The sequence below is a fragment of the Stegostoma tigrinum genome, chromosome 5 (assembly GCF_030684315.1).
Source record: "Stegostoma tigrinum isolate sSteTig4 chromosome 5, sSteTig4.hap1, whole genome shotgun sequence".
NCBI lineage: Eukaryota > Metazoa > Chordata > Chondrichthyes > Orectolobiformes > Stegostomatidae > Stegostoma > Stegostoma tigrinum.
Genome location: NC_081358.1, coordinates 107,741,683 through 107,759,777, shown reverse-complemented (window position 1 = coordinate 107,759,777; position 18,095 = coordinate 107,741,683).

The window sequence follows — 18,095 nt, the reverse complement described above, 5'->3', positions numbered from 1 at the left end:
TTTGTATCTGTCTGTATAAAGAGCTTGTAAGGGGATTGGAATTTAATCACTAGCGTTATGTGCCAATGGTTTTTAATCATTTACTTGTAGATGGGGTCTAACTGTAGACAAACCAGAGCCTGGAAGAACACAACAGGCTAGGGAACATCTGGAGAAACAGAACAATCAACATTTTGGTATAAGATAACAAAGTGTGGAGCTGGATGAACACAGCAGGCCAACCAGCATCTCAGGAACAAAAAGCTGACGTTTCGGGCCTAGACCCTTCATCAGAGAGACATGGGGAGAGGGAACTGGAATAAATAGGGAGAGAGGGGGAGGCGGACTGAAGATGGATAGAGGAGAAGATAGGTAGAGAAGAGAGTATGGGTGGGGAGGTAGGGAGGGGATAGGTCAGTCCAGGGAAGACGGACAGGTCAAGGAGGTGGGATGAGGTTAGTAGGTAGGAAACGGAGGTGCGGCTTGGGGTGGGAGGAAGGGATGGGTGAGAGGAAGAACAGGTTAGGGAAGCAGAGACAGGCTGGGCTGGTTTTGGGATGCAGTGGGTGGGGGGGAAGAGCTGGGCTGGTTGTGTGGCGCAGTGGGGGGAGGGGAAGAACTGGGCTGGTTTTGGGATGCGGTGGGGGAAGGGGAGATTTTGAAGCTTGTGAAGTCCACATTGATACCATATGGCTGCAGGGTTCCCAGGCGGAATATGAGTTGCTGTTCCTGCAACTTTCGGGCATCATTGTAGCACTGCAGGAGACCCATGACGGACATGTTGTCTAAGGAATGGGAGGGGGAGTTATAACCTTTCTTCAGGACTAGATGTGGGGGTAAGGAGAGCAGCAGATAAGCAGAAAAGCAGGTCTGCTTTTCTTCAGCAGAAAGCGGCGGGAGCTGGACAGAAGTGAAGTCGGAGCAGAGAGGCAGTTAGGAGGTCAGTGATTGTTATTTAAGTACTTACCTTGAAGCCCCAGGTCCTACAAAGTACGGCATCCCCCTTCCTCTAACTGAATTAAAAGTCCACAGACTCGCAGCAGGAAGAGCGGGAGCGTCAATCAGAGGCCTACAGGTGGGTGAGCCTCTGCTTTAAAGATTAGAAATATCTACCTTGACCGGCGGAGCCCTCCATTTCTGTTCCAGCAGCAGAAAGAGCAGGAGAGCTAACTGAGAAGGACTCTCGTCTGCTGTTAAGGTAAGGCTTTTTAATTTATATTCTTGTGTATTGTGTAATTGCTTAAAAGTTTAATTGCTTAATTGAAAAAGAGCATAACAGAGAAGTACTAGAAAGCATTTAATACATAAGTTGTAAAAGTTAACTAAATAAGTAGTAATGGCTGGACAGGTGATGTGCTGTAGCTGTATGATGTGGGAGCTGGCTGATCCCATTGTGAACGGCAGCGACCACATCTGCAGCAAGTGTTGGTTGCTGGAAGAACTCCGGATCAAAGTAAATGATCTAGAATCGGAGCTTCAAACTCTGCAACACATCCGGGAGGGGGAGAGTTACCTGGACACTTTGTGTCAGGAGGCAGTCACACCCGGTTGATTAAATAACTCAAATTCAGAAAGTGTTCAGCGACAAGGTGTGACTGTAAGTGAGGCAGGTACGGGGATTCCGAGTTCAGGAGTGCAGGAGCCTCAGCCCTTGACCTTGAGCAACAGGTATGAGATTCTTGCTCCCTGTACAGATGAGGAAAAGGACTGTGGACAGGATGAGCCAGCTGACCATGGCATCGTGGTCTAGAAGGCCATTCAAGAGGGGGGAACAAAAAGACAGGTAGTAGTTATAGGAGATTCTATTATTCAGGGGACAGTTAGTATCCTATCCAAGCTGGATCTGGAGTCCCGCATGGTGTGTTGCCTGCCCGGTGCCGGGGTGCAGGAAATCTCCGACCGGGTTGAAAGGATATTGGAGCGGGAAGGGGACGATCCAGTTGTTGTGGTCCATGTTGGGACTAACAACATTGGCAAAGCTAGGGTAGAGGACCTGTTCAGGGATTATGAAGCACTAGGAAAGAAATTGAAGTGCAGGTCCTCAAGGGTCATAATCTCCAGATTACTGCCTGAGCCACGTGCTAACTGGCACAGGGAAAAGAAAGTTAGGGAAGTAAACACGTGGCTAAGGGATTGGTGTGGGAAAGAGGGATTCCATTTCATGGGGCATTGGCATCAGTTTTGGAACCAGGGGGTATCTGTACCATTGGGACGGTCTCCACCTGAACCGATCTGGAACCAGTGTTCTAGCGAAAAGGATAAATAGGGTGGTCAGTAGGACTTTAAACTTCTGAGTCGGGGGGAGGGGAAAGTGAAAGAGACAGGGAGTATGGAGTTAAATGGAAAGATAAGCAACAGGATAGCATGTGCACAGGTGGATTTAAGCTCGAGGCAGACTAGGAATACAGCAAAAAAGAAGGATAGCTTTGGACACCTTAGGATTTCCAATCTCCCTAATAATGATAAGAAAGTTAGCATTAAGACACTTTATCTAAATGCTCGTAGTATTCACGACAAAGTAGAAGAATTAACAGCACAAATCCTCTTGAATGATTATGATGTGGTAGGCATCACAGAGACATGGTTGCAGGGAGTTCAGGGCTGGCAGTTAAACATCCAAGGATTCACAGCATATGGAAAAGACAGGGAGGTGGGCAGAGGGGGTGGGGTTGCCTTGTTACTTAAGAATGAAATTAAATCTACGGCACTGAATGACATAAGGTCAGAGGATGTGGAGTCTGTGTGGGTGGAGTTGAGGAACCACAAAGGCAAAAAAACTATAACGGGAGTTATGCACAGACCTCCTAACAGTGATCAGGACCAGGGACGCAAGATGCACTGAGAAATAGATAGGGCATGTTAGAAAGGCAAGGCCATGGTGATCATGGGAGACTTCAATATGCAGGTGGACTGGGTGAATAATATTGCCGGTGGATCCAAAGAAAGGGAATTCATGGAATGTTTGCAGGATGGCTTTTTGGAACAGCTTGTGATGGAGCCCACAAGGGAGCGGGCTATTCTGGACTTAGTGCTATGTTATGAGACAGACTTTATAAAATATCTTAAAGTGAGGGAACACTCAGGAGGCAGTGATCGTAATATGGTAGAGTTCAGTCTGCAGTTTGAAATAGAGAAGGCAAAATCGGATGTAATGGTGTTACAGTTAAATAAAGGTAATTACAGGGGCATGAGAGAGGAATTGACGAAAATCGACTGTAAGCAGAGCCTAGCGGGGAAGACAGTAGAACAACAATGGTACGAGTTCCTGGGTGTAATTGAGGACACAGAGGTTCATCCCAAAGAAAAGAAAGATTACCCGGGGTGGGATTAGACAGCCATGGCTGACAAAGGAAGTCAGGAAATATATCAAAGAAAAAGAGACAGCCTATAAAGTGGCCAAGAGCACTGGGAAATCAGAAGATTGGGAAGGCTACAAAAACAGACAGAGGATAACAAAGAGAGCAATCAGGAAGGAGAAGATCAAATATGAAGGTAGGCTAGCTAGTAATATTAGAAATGATAGTAAAAGCTTCTTTCAATACATAAGAAACAAACGAGAGGCAAAAGTAGATATTGGGCCACTCCAAATTGATGCTGGAAGGTTAGTGATGGGAGATAAGGAAATAGCTGAAGAACTTAATAGGTACTTTGCGTCAGTCTTCACAGTGGAAGACATGAGTAGTATGCCGACAATTAAGGAGAGCCGGGGGCAGAGTTGAGTATGGTCGGCATTACAAAAGAGAAACTGCTAGAAAAGCTAAAAGGTCTAAAAATTGATAAATCTCCTGGCCCCGATGGGCTACATCCTTGAGTTCTGAGGGAGGTGGCTGAGGAAATAGAGGCTTTGGTTGTGATCTTTCAAAAGTCACTGGAGTCAGGGAAAGTCCCAGATGATTGGAAAATTGCTGTTGTATCCCCCTTGTTTAAGAAAGGATCAAGGCAAAAGATGGAAAATTATAGGCCAATTAGCCTAACCTCGGTAGTTGGTAAAATTCTAGAATCCATTGTCAAGGATGAGATTTCTAAATTCCTGTAAGTGCAGGGTCAGATTAGAACAAGTCAGCATGGATTTAGTAAGGGGGGGTTGTGCCTGACAAACCTGTTAGAATTCTTTAAAGAGGTAACAAGTATGTTAGACCAGGGCAACCCAATAGATGGTATCTGTCTAGGCTTCCAAAAGTCCTTTGATACGGTGCCTCATGGGAGGCTGCTGAGCAAGGTGAGGGCCCAAGGTGTTCAAGGTGAGCTACTGGCTTGGATTGAGGATTGGCTATCTGACAGAAGGCAGAGAGTTGGGATAAAAGGCTCTTTTTCGGAATGGCAACCGGTGACGAGTGGTGTCCCGCAGGGTTCAGTGTTGGGGCCGCAACCGTTCACCTTGTATATTAATGATCTGGAGGAAGGGACCGGGGGCATTCTGGCAAAGTTTGCCAATGATACAAAGATAGGTGGACGGGCAGGTAGTACTGAGGAGGTGGGGAAGCTGCAGAAAGATTTAGACAGTTTAGGAGAGTGATCCAGGAAATGGCTGGTGAAATTCAATGTGAGTAAATGTGAGGTTTTGCACTTTGGAAAAAAGAATACAGGCATGGACTATTTTCTAAATGGTGAGAAAATTCGTAAAGCAGAAGTATAAAGGGATCCGGGAGTGTTGGTCCAGGATTCTCTACAGGTTAACTTGCAGGTAGAGTCCGTGATTAAGAAAGCAAATGTAATGTTGACATTTATCTCAAGATGGTTGGAATATAAAAGCAGCGATGTGCTTCTGAGGCTTTATTTAGCTCTAGTTAGGCCCCATTTAGAATACTGCGTCCAATGTTGGGCCCCACACCTCAGGAAGGACAGACTAGCCCTGGAGCTTGTCCAGCGGAGATTCACACGGATGATCCCTGGAATGGTAGGTTTAACGTATGATGAATGGCTAAGGATCATGGGATTGTACTCATTAGAGTTTAGAAGGTTGAGGGGAGATCTAATAGAAACTTACAAGATAATGTATGACTTAGAAGGGGTGGACGCTGGGAAGTTGTTTCCATTAGGTGGGGAGACTAGGACCCGTGGGCAAAGCCTTAAAATTAGAGGGGGTAAATTTAAAACTGAAATGAGATGACATTTCTTCAGCCAGAGAGTGGTGGACTTGTGGAATTCATTGCCACGGAGTGCAGTGGAGGCTGGGACGTTGGATGCCTTCAAAGCAGAGATCGACAAATTCTTGTTCTCACAAGGCTATGGGGAGAGTGCAGGGAAGTGGAGTTGAAATGCCCATCAGCCATGATTTAAATGGTGGCATGGAGTTGATGGGCCGAATGGCCTTACTTCCACTCCTATGTCTTATGGTCTTATGGTCTTATAAAGTGGGAGCGGGAAAGATTGAAGGTGGAATGTTGATGATAGGTGGATACTGATGGTAGGTGCGACCTGGTTGGTCGATGGGAGGAATGAATCCAGTTAGTGGCTGGAAGGGAAAGTCAGAAGGTGGAATGGAAGGGAGGAGGTGAGGTTGGAAGAAAGGCAGAGAATGGGTGGGAAGGCTATTCGAAATTGGAGAACCCAATGTTGAGTCCTCTGGGCTGTGGGGTGTCCAGGCAGGTGAGAAGGTGTTATTCTTCCTCCCACCCACTCTCTGACTTCCCTTCCAGTCCCACCTCCTCCCTTCCATTCCACCTTCTGCCCCTCTTCCAGCCACCAACCGGATTCATCCCTACCATCGATCAACCACTAGTGTCCACCTATCACCACCTTTCCTTCTCCACCCCTCCCCCTGCCATTTATCTGCCACTCCCCTTAGCCCCACATCCAGTCCTGAAGAAGGGTAATACCCAAAACATTGAAGATACTCCCTGGCCTTCTGTGTTCTCCCAGCCTCCTATTTGTCTATCTTGGTTGCATCATTTTTTTGTCTCTAATTACTTGTCATTAGATAATGTGCCTGTGCTTGAATTGGACGTCATGAGTGTGAAATCAAATGAATTTCCTTTCACTATCATTCTCTGCCAGATCTTCCTTCACAGCCAGTGAAATTTGTCATATCAGGTATCTGAAGGAGATATGGACTAGCATATGTGGAGGAGAGGTGAAAATAACAAGTGAACCATCAACAAATTCACTGTAAGAAAAGAATTTTACAAAGGGTTGGAAAGCAAAATAAGGATGGAAGATTAGATATCTAATTTTTTTGGTCTAACAGCATAGGTAGAATGAGAAAAGCAGTTCTGCTAAGGTAATTTAGTAAGTTAGGGTGCAAATTAAAATGTAGAAACTCAAAAGTAATCATCATTGGGATAAATGGTATGAGGTCAAGCAGATTAGAAAGAAATGCATTCAAATAGGGGTGTGGAGAAAACTGTTTTAAGTTTATAAGGTATCAATACTCATTGAAGATTGAGCTTTTCCACTGTGGTGGACTTTACTTCAACTATGCTGGCATCAGTATCCTGGATAATTGTATAACTAGAGCTTTGAACAATGCTTTAAAGTAAAATGGAGTGGAGAGCTCTGTTGAAGGGAGATTTAGATATCCAAAATATCCAGAAATATTGCACAGCATTGTGCATAACTAAAAGTAGAATGGAACAGGGAAGGATAAAGAGTTAAACAAAAAAAAACTTCAGCAAATAAGGCCGTACAGGAAATTGAGGGAACAAAAACCCATAAATTACATGTTCTTGGTTTGAATGCATGAAGAATCTGCAATAAGTTAGATTGACTCATGGCAAAAATGGAAGTAAATGATTAAGAACCAATTGCCATTACAGAGATCTGGTTACAAAGTTATCAATGATGTGATACACAGTATTTCAGGGAGATGGACAGAATGACAAAGGAGGAGGGGTGACCTGATAGTCAGATATGGCATAAAAAATATAGAGAGAAGGAATCTGGCCTCAGAAGACCATAACATATATTCAGTACAGGTGGAAATTGTGAACAGTAATATCCAGAAAGCATTGGAAACAAGAGTTATTGCAGTGGCAGCGCATTAAACAAGATGTTATTGGAGCTTGTAACAAAGGCAATGAAATTGTGACAAACTTGAATCCTCACATAGACTGATGCAACTAAATTTGTTAAAAGTGCTTTGGAGAACAAATTTGTGGAATATTTTCATGAGCGTTCTTGGATGCAGGCATGGCAGATATTGCTGCTAAATTTGTTGACAACTCAAAGATGGATAGGTATAAAAGTGGCAAAGTGGGCATAAGGAAGCCAATAAAATGTTATACTTTATTGTGAGGAGAATTGAATGCAAAAGTAGGGACGTTATTTTTTAGTTACACAGGGTATTGGTGAGATCGTTCTGGAATACTGTCGATAGCATTGGTCTGCGTATGTAAGGAAGGATGTAATTCTATCAGAAATACTTCAAAACAGGTTTACCAGATCAATACCTACAATGGGTTCCGAAGAAGACTTTAACTATTAATGCAGACAGTGTGAGAAAAGCTGGCAGCAGGTACAAATCATTATAATTAGCAGGTAGAGGGAGTTGGCATGCAGCCACGCAGCACTAGCTGATGGTGGGTTAATGTTATGGCACCGCTCCTGCTCTGATGTTAATCCATGTTGTGTCGGGTCAAGAGGCCCCAGTATTTTCAAAAGTGATGCAGCATGCAGTAGGCTCATTTCAAATTATACCGAACTTTTTAATAACTGGCACCCATGGAACCAGGAGTGTGCTTGTTGACCCAACGTTCCAGATAATCAAGAACTATAATAAACTGGACAGTATAATACAATAAATTTTGTAGTAATTGAAGTATACATTTTTGCTGGCTTATCAAGAGTGCCAGTTCACTAAGATTCTGGTGAAAACAAAATTTGCTGTACAAAGATAACAAAGTGTGAAGCTGGATGAACACAACATGCCAAGCAGCATCTCAGGAGCACAAAAGCTAACGTTTTGGGCCCAGACCCTTCTGATGAAGGGTCTGATGAAGGGTCTGGGCCCAAAACGTTAGCTTTTGTGCTCCTGAGATGCTGCTTGGCATGTTGTGTTCATCCAGCTCCACACTTTGTTATCTTGGATTCTCCAGTATCTGCAGCCCCCATTATCTCTTATTGGTGTACAAAGAAATTTCTTTTGACAAGTATTCAAAATCGTAATTTGTCTGTTTCAGTTTTTCCTGTCTTGTGTTCAATGTTAATTTTCATCTAACAGAAGTGGTATTCAGAGGGAATGCTCAAATTTGGGCTGGTATAGAATGGGTTTGAAGTTCATACTGTTGTTTGTTACATTGCAATCGAATTGCCACTTTGGTTGCAACCAAAAATCCAGGCACAAAATAATTGTTTTTGGGTTTTCCGAAGTTTAAGCCAAATCTTCTGAGGAGGTGCTCACACAGCCAAATTCAGAGCTTGCTATAGTTCTATTAAAACAACTGAAAATGTGCAAAGTTTAAAAAACATTGTTAAATTAAAAACTTTATGGAAACTATATAGAGGTTTGCAAGTCTTAAATGTAAGCTTCTTGGTAAATTTGAAAGAAGGTAAAACTTTTAAATATGTCTTGCATTTTCGTTGCACCTTGAAAAATCATTTAAGTTTAACAAATTCTCAAACGATCCCAATCAACAGACACCTGCCCACCATTGTATTAAATTCTGTGTGTGTGTGCGTGTGTGTGTGTGTGTGTGGAGTGGAGGTGCTGGCAGAACAGATTCATCTACAATATTTTTGAAATATTTTCTCTTTAATTCATCTGAAATGGCTAAAAAGACAACCAAATATGGTAACACCTGGTTTAAAATTGAATAAAATGCTTTTTGAGTTGATTTAGCTTACTGTGAGTGAAGTCTGCTGGAAAAATATTATCACCTAGCAGATGCTCTAGATCTCATGTCCAATCTGTAATGAACATCTATGTTAGAAATGTTCCTGCCTTCGCTTAAATATTATTTCCAATCCATGGCTGACAAAGGAAATAAGAGGTAGTAGCTAATCCAAGGAAGAAGCTTAAAGATTGGCCAAGAAAAATAATATATCTGAGATTTGGGAACAGTTTAAAATTTCGCAAAGAAGGACATAGGGATTGATTAAGAAGGAAAATACAATACAAGAGTATGTTTTCAGGGAACATAAAGACTTATGTTAAGAATTTATAGAGGTATGTGAAGAGAAAGAGATTAGTAATGACCAATGTAGGTCCCTTACAGACTGAAACAGGGGAAGGTATAATACGAGACAAAGAAAGGGCTGAGGAACTGGATACATACTTTGGTTCTGTCTTCGTAAAAGAGTACGCAAATCAGATATCAGAATTGTTGGAGGATGCAAGATTTAAGTGAAAGGGAAGAACTGAAGAAGACAACTATTAGTAGAGACATAGTGCTGGGAAGATTGTTGGGATTTAAGGTGGATAAATCCCTAGGGCCTGAAAATCTACATCCCAGAGTACTTAAGAAAGTAACTCTAGAAATAGTTGATGCATTGGTGGTCATCCTACAGGATTCTCTCAACTCTGGAACAGTCCCTGCAGATTGGAGGATGGCAAATGTCATTCCAGTAGTCAAAGAGGGAGGTAGAGAGAAAACAGAGAGTTATCGACCAGTGAACCCAATATTGGTAGTGGGATAATTTTTGAATCCATTGTGAATGATTTTATTGCAATTTAGAAAGCAGTGGCAGGATCAGGCAGAGTCAGCATGGATTTATGAAGGGGAAATCAAGCTTAACAAATCTGTTGGAATTCTATGAAGATGTAACTAGTAGAGTTGACAAGGGGTGCCAGTTGATGTAGTATATTTGGACTTTCAGGAAATGTTTGACCAGGTCACACATAAGAGAATATGTGCAAGATTAACATGCATGGGATTGGGGAATGTGTATTGAGATGGATTGGAAACTGGTTGACAGAGCAGAAACAAAGAGCAGGAATTAATGGGTCCTTTTCAAATTGGCAGGCTGTAACCAGTGGGGTGTCACAGGAATTAGTGCTGGGACCCTAGCTATTCACAATATATATTAATGATTTGATTGAGGGAACTAAATGTAACATCTCCAAGTTTGCAAATGATACCACGTTAGGTAGGAGGGTGAACTGTGACGAGAATGCAGAGGTCCTTCAGCGTGACAGATTGGGTGAGTGCGGAAATCAATGGCAGATGCAGTATAATTTGCACATGTGTGAGGTTTTTCACTCTTTGGAGTCAAAACAAGAAGGCAGATTACTACCTTAATTCTTCAAGATTGGTGCACCATTGGCTGAAGGTAGGTATGCAGGTGCAGCAGGTGGTAAAGAAGGCAAACAGTATGTTGGCCTGCATTGCGAGTGGTTTCGAGTACAGGAGCAGGGATGTGCTGTTGTAGTTATACCGGCCTTGGTGAGACCACACCTGGAATGTTGCGTGCAATTTTAGTCTCCTTTACTGAGGAAGGATGCTCTTGCTGTCTTGCTAGAGTTTAGATGAATGAGGGTTGTTTCATAGAAACTTATAAAATTCTAACAGGGCTGGACTATGTAGATGCAGGGTGAATGTTCCTGATGGTAGTAATGTCCAGAACCAGGGGTCAGAGTATAAGGATTTGGGGTAGACGATTTAGGTCAGAGATGAGGGGAATTTTCTTCATCCAAAGAGCGGTGAGTCCATTGAATTCATTAGCACAGGAAGTAGCTGATGCATAAACATTGACAAACATTGTCGAGATGCAACTAAATATAACATTTAGGGTGAATGGGATCAAAGGTTATGGAGAGAAAGGAAGACTAGGCTATTGACTTGGATGGTCGTGAAGATTGGCGGAGCAGTCTCGACGGCCCGAATGGCTTCCTCTTGCTCCTACCTTCTATGTTTCTATGTCTTTATGTTTCCATTTCAGAATTTATTAATGCTTGCCACAGCTGAAAGTAAGTGATAAACTTAAGACTAGCAAGTCTGAACATAAGGCTCACTGTCTGAACCCTCAAAAATATCTTAGTGATCTTCCATAAAAATATTTCAATAGATGAATTGCATGGAGGCCTGAGGTAGACAGGCCTGAACTGGAGTCTATGGTTGAACAGCTGGGCAATTCTACAATAACAAACAACCATGTTGTGGACAGTTTGTCCTTGCAGCAAGATAAAATAGTGATTGAATGAGATTAAATTGGCCGGCAAAGCTGTTAGACGTGATGCATGTACAGGATAGAGTCTTGAGTAGGAGTGAGTAGGCAGCACAGAGAGCAGGATTCTTTTTTAGTTTGTGGGCATGAAATGGATGAGACTGATTGAATGGAGATTCTGCATGTACCCCTGGGAGTTGGTGAGATATGTGCAGTGGCACAGTTGGAGTGAGTGTGAGATAGCAGAGAGAAGTTAGTGGAAATGCAAATATTCGTTCAATTTCTTGCATCATTGCTGCTCATTCCTCAGGGCCATAGTGACCTGGATAGCTACTCTGGACAAGGTTGGCATTATCTGTTGCCATAGACTCATTTGTCAGTCCTGGAGAAAGTGGGCAACCTTTCTCTCTACCATTCCATTCATTAGGGTCTCCAGGTTCCTGTTGGTGAAATGGTATAGCTATGTCAGCCATGACTTTTAGAATCATGCAGAAACATACAGTGAAGAGAATTTCCTGGCTTGCAGATTTTGAAATATTATGCAACTGCTATTCATACACGGAGCCCAAAGTGAGAACATTGGAAGGTCTTCTCATCAGCCAGCATTTCCACCTCTGGTGGCTGAGAAGTTGGTCTAGGGTGGAGGCTGGAGGGGAACAGTGGAGGATTGAGTGAGAAAAATTTGCCAGGACTCAAGAATGGAAAACCTTTATGAAATTGACACATCCAAAATAAGGGAAGATTCAGCCTAATGCACAAATGTGAGTCCTTTTATAGATTAACTTTCCTACTCTTCAAAAGGGAAAAAAAAGATGTGTTACAGAATTAGATAGATCTCTGAAAAGTACTGTACCTGTAGATGACAATATGACAAGGCACTATAGTACAACAGCTCTCTATCTTACTCCCTGTACAGTCAATGGTCAGTTAAACAACTAGTCAGTTAACCGGTCAACTCTGTGTATAATGGGAAAATAACATAATTTGAGAACACAGGCCAAATGTAAGTCTGAGATGTCATATTAGTCTAGAAAGTTTATTGTTAATTAACTTACTTATGGGGAACAAGGAAATGGCAGACGAGTTGAACGTTATTTTACATCAGTCTTTATGATAGAAGGTACGTCAGACATCCCATTAATTCTACAGAAGATGGGGGAGAACATCATCATCACTAGAGAAGTAATATTAGACAAACAAATGGGACTAAAGGCAAATTAGTCTCCTGGCCTTGATGGCTTGCATTCTCGGATCCTGTTAAAAAGGAGCTCCTGTGATCGTAGATGAATTATTGTAATTTCCCAAAATACTTGGGCTCCGAAAAAATACTAGAGGTTTGGAAATTACCAGTGTGATACTCCTATCAAAAAGAGAGGGAGACAAAACTATAGTCTGAAAAGCCTTGCATCCATTGTTGGAAAAATGTTGGAATCAATTATTAAGGAAGTCATAGAATCTTTTGATAAATCATCATCTAATTAAGCAGTATCTGCATGGCTTCATGAAAAGGAAATAATTGATATAATTTATCAGAGTTTCTTAAGGAAGTCTCAAACAAAGTGAATAAAGGCAAATCAGAAGATGTATTGTATTTAGACTTGCAGCAGGTATTCAACAAAATACCTCACTAAAGGTTAATGCATAATGTAAGAGCCCACGGTGTTAGTGGCAGAATATTGGTGCGGGTAGGGAATTGCTTAATAGGCAGGCTGGTGGTATGTAACCAGTGGGGTTCCATAGAAAATGATGCTATGATAACAACTGCCTAAAATATATTAATAATTTGGAGAAAGAAAGTTAAAATATTGTAGCCAGATTTAAAGGTAACATGAAAGTGGGTGGAAAGTCAAACTGTGAGAAAGATACAAACAGTTTGCGGATAAATGTTGACAGGTTAAGCAAGTAGGTAAATAGAGGATAAAGTGGGAAAATGTGTGAAGTTGTTCATTTTGGAAGGGAGAACAAAAGAACAGAGTTTTATTTCAATGGAGAAAAACTGCAGAAAGCTGCAAAACAAAGGGGCTTGAAAGTGTTTGTACAAAAAAACACAGATGTACCAGGTATTAAGGAAGGCTAATGGAATGTTGGTTCTTATTTCAAAAGGTTTGTAACATATGAGTAAGGAAGCCTTATTGCAACTGTACAAGATGCTCGTGAGACCTCACTTGGATTACTGTGACCAGATCTGGGCTCCTTATTCAAGGAAAGATATCGCATTATTGGAAGACATTCAGAGAAGATTCACCAAGGTGATCCCTGATAGGGAGGGAATGTCTTATAAGCAACAATTTAACATATTGGGACTCTACTCATTGGAATTTGAAAGAATGAGAGGTGATCTCATTCATCTTAAAGGGGGCTTGACAGTGTAAACGTTGAGGGGATATATGCTATGAAGGGAGACTCTAGGACAAGAGGGTGTAGTCTCAGGATACGGGAGCTCCAATTTAAGATGGAAGAGAGGAGGAATTTCTTCTCTGAGAGAGTTGAGGGTTTTTGGAACTCCTTTTCCTGTTTCTTATGATATTATTAAAATAAAACCTAGAAATTATTGAAAAGATTTCCAACTGAGGGGAGCCCTGATCTCAGAGTATAAAATTTAAACATTTTGAAAATTGGAATCTCACTGGCAATTTTGTCACAGACAAGCAATAGATCCTGATCTATGCTTATAGATAAAACCTAAAGTTTTATTTCTTGTTGATCTTCAAATAACAAAATCCTCAGTTCCACAAAATCGCAGTGATGAGCTGTGGTTTTCTATATTTTAATAAATGAAATATGTACCACAGGGACTCAAGTTCTTATCGAGACAGGCATCTAGAAGATCATAAGACATAGGCATACGATGGCTCAGTGGTTAGCACTGCTGCTTCACAGTTCCAGAGGCCCGCGTTTGATTTCACCCTCAGATGACTGTCTGTGTGGAGTTTGTACATTCTCCCCGTGTTTGTGTGGGTTTCCTCCCACTGTTCAAAGGTGTACAGGCTAAGTGGATTGGCCATGCTAAATTGCCCATAGTGTTCAGGGATGTGTAGATTAGGTGGGTTATGCAGGATGGGGCTGGGTGTAATGGTATGAGTGTTGGTGTGGACATGTTGGGCTGAAGGACCTGTTTCCACACTGTAGGGATTCTATGATGTTGATAATGATAACACTTGGCCATTCAACAGGTTCATGGCTGATCTGAATGACATTCTTCACGTCTACTTTCCCCATAATACTTGATTCATCTAGAATCTACCTCAGCCTTAAATATAGGCAAGATTCTCATCCTTCAACTCCCTGATTTCAAAACTTAATTAATTGTTCTGTATTGATCTTTCAACAGTTCTAAAGATTACATTTGCAAATAATATTTAACACATTTTCAGTTGTTTGATTGCAGACCTGAAAAAAAAGTTTTACTGTCATTATACTTGTGACTTTTAAGGGAGAAAATAAAAGATAATTCCATTAGTTCTGCCATCCCTCAGAGCAATGGATTCAGGTCTGATATGAACACTAGAGAGGAAACATAAAAATGCAAGAATGGATGAATTGAGAAAAAAGAAACTCTCTTTTGATATTATGACCACAATCCAGCTCAAGCACACCCTTTAATGGGATACATGTGGATTCCTAAAAATAACCTTTCTCTCCAAAATGAGGGCTTTCACTTGTGTATTTAGTAACACTATATTAATAAGGATGCCCCCAAATTGCATTTCACTAATGTTTAAATGTAACTTCATTGGTATGTATCTTCTGTGGCGTCAGAAGCTGACCAGTCAAGAAGAAAGAAGATTTCAGCAGATTTCAAATTAATCATTAAAATTATCATTAAATGAAACTTGACTTATAATTAATGTTTCTGTCCATTTCCTTGGTCAAACTTTTGGAATTATGTTGTCCACTTGACACCAGTAGTGTTCAAACTGACAACATCGGAATGGGAGGAAAATTGGATGAGGAGGAACTGAAGAGCCATTAACATAGGTGGCTGTGGTATTATATTGAGATGAGATCAGCATGTGTATAGGAGATAAAGTCACCATATTCATACCTGACTATATGGCTGATTTCTCATCAGAGGAATGTGAGGGGTGGTAGTTTAACCTGAGGGACACCATGCCTCAGATGGGGAGTGAGGTTCAATGGAGCGTCCTTCATGTTAACCTCAGCCTGTATGGTAATGGAACCCACACTGCAGTACAAACCAGGCATTCAGTCAACTGAGCTAACTGATCGCAGAGGGATTCAGCAAGTTAAACAAGAGAAAGGTGTGTCAGTCCACAAGGGCAAGGTGGCCAGGTCTACAGGAGAGATGACCAGGTACATGTGGGTGATATGCCAGGTATGTACAGGAGAGAAGTGCAATGGAAACAGACAAAAGACAGAGCCTGATGCAGCACGATTTCTTAAAATGTTTAGAGATAGAGTTTCAATTTCCTTGACATCTCAGGAAAGCAACACTTCCTTTGGCTGAGATTGTCATGCCAGACACTGTTATCAGCCAGAGGTATCATCTCTATAATCATTTCCTCCAAGTCCTGGTGGATACAGGTTTTCAAAGGTGTTAAAGCTCACTACTGTCCTCATTGTAATGGTCTCTGCCTCAGACATGTACATGTATAAGACATGTGGTGGCTGGAACAATTGCGAGGCCTACTGTTATCAAAATGTCCTGGTGATGAATGTAGCTAAGCTAGAAGCACTCAGGTTCATCTCCCTGCCTGGATGCCCACAGAAACAAATGTTGTCAGCAATCTAAGCAACATCATAGCACCAAGGAGTTTACACATACCACAAGGGATATTTGCCCATCAATGCCAGATGATTCACAAACACATGAAGAAGTTCATGAAGGTCCGTACCCTGGCAACTGTAACAAAGTACACATACTGCATCAGTCAATAATTTGTGACTAGAGATAATGGGAACTGCAGATGCTGGAGAATCCGAGATAACAAAGTATGGAGCTGGATGAACACAGCAGGCCAAGCAGCATCTTAGGAGCACAAAAGCTGAATTTTCGGGCCTAGACCCTTCATCAGAAAAGGGGGATGGGGAGAGGATTCTGAAATAAATGGGGAGAGAGGGGGAGGCGGACTGAAGATAGATAGAGGAGAAGATAGGTGGAGAGGAGAGTATGGGGGGGGGGGGAGGTAGGGAGGGGATAGGTGAGTCCGGGGAGGATGGACAGGTCAAAGAGGCGGGATGAGGTCAGAAGGTAGGAAATGGAGGTGCGGCTTGAGGTGGAAGGAAGGGATAGGTGAGAGGAAGAATAGGTTAGGGAGGTGGGGATGGGCTGGGCTGGTTTTGGGATGCAATGGGGGGAGAGGAGACTTCGAAGCTGGTGAAATCCACATTGACACCATTGGGCTGCAGGGTTCCCAAGCCGAATATGAGTTGCTGTTCCTGCAACCTACAGGTGGCATCATTATGGCACTGCAGGAGGCCCAGGATGGACATGTTGTTTAAGGAATGGAAGGGGGAGTTGAAATGGTTCGCGACTGGGAGGTGCAGTTGTTTATTGCGAACCGAGCATAGGTATTCTGCAAAATGGTCCCCAGGCCTCCGCTTGGTTTCCCCAATGTAGAGGAAGCCACACCGGGTACAGCGGATGCAGTATACCACATTGGCTGATGTGCAGGTGAACATCTGCTTGATGTGGAAAGTCATGTTGGAGCCTGGGATGGGGGTGAGCGTGGAGGTGTAGCACTTCCTGCGGTTGCAGGGGAAAGTGCCTTCTCTCCGGAAGGTAGTCAAGGGTGGGGTTGGAAAAATGTTTTTAGTGGTGGAGTCAGATTGTAGATGGCGGAAGTGTCGGAGGATGATGTGTTGTATCCTGAAGTTGGTGGGGTGGTATGTGAGGATCAGGGGGTTTCTCTTAGGGCAGTTATTGTGGAGGCAGGGTGTGAGGGGTGAGGTGCGGGTGACACGGTTGATGGCGTTCTCGACCACTGCGCAGGGGAAGTTGCGGTCCTTGAAGAACGAGGACATTTGAGATGTACGGGAGTGGAATGCCTCATCCTGGGAGCAGATGCAGCGGAGGCAAAGGAATTGGGAATGGGGGATGGAATTTTTGCAGGAAGATGGGTGGGAGGAGATGTATTCCAGGTAGCTGTGGGAGTTGGTGGGCTTGAAATGGATGTCGGTTTGTAGGTGGTAGTCTGAGATGGAGACAGAGAGGTCGAGGAAGGTGAGGGATATGTTGGAGATGGCCCGGGTGAACTTGTGATTGGGGTGGCAGGTGTTGGTGAAGTGGCCCAGCCTGTCCCCGCCTCCCTAACCTGTTCTTCCTCTCACCTTTCCCTTCCTCCCACCTCAAGCCGCACCTCCATTTCCTACCTACTAACCTCATCCCGCCTCCTTGACCTGTCCGTCTTCCCTGGACTGACCTATCCCCTCCGTACCTCTCCACCTGTACTCTCCTCTCCACCTATCTTCTTTTCTTTCCATCTTCGGTCCGCCTCCCCCTCTCTCCCTATTTATTCCAGAACCCTCTCCCCATCCCCCTCTCTGATGAAGGGTCTCAGCCCAAAACGTCAGCTTTTGTGCTCCTGAGTTGCTGCTTGGCCTGCTGTGTTCATCCAGCTCCACACTTTGTCATCTCGGATTCTCCAGCATTTGAAGTTCCTATTATTTCTTCTTGTTGAGAGCAGCTGCTTTCTTCCTGTCACTGCTGAAGAAAAATACAATCTGTAATTTCAACAATGTTGCAACAGTGAGGCTGGGTGCTGTCATTGCTTTATGTGAACCATCCATCATCAGCACTTGCAACTTTCATCTCCTTAGGTACAGCTAAAACCCCACCATATGGCATAACCATTCAAACACGAGACATGAAACCCAGCAATCAAATAAATCTTCAACAATACTTAAAATTACTTCGGTTAATTCAGTTGCAATCGCTATTCCTAGTTGATTTCCTGTTTCACTCCCCGCACATATCATTCCCTCACTGCATCCCATTCAGAACCTGCATTCGGACTCATATCTAAATGTATAACAGCCACATATATTTGCTGTTCTCAGTCATTGAAAGGCATTGTATAATACTGCTAGAAAGCAGCAAGCGTCGCTGGAAGATA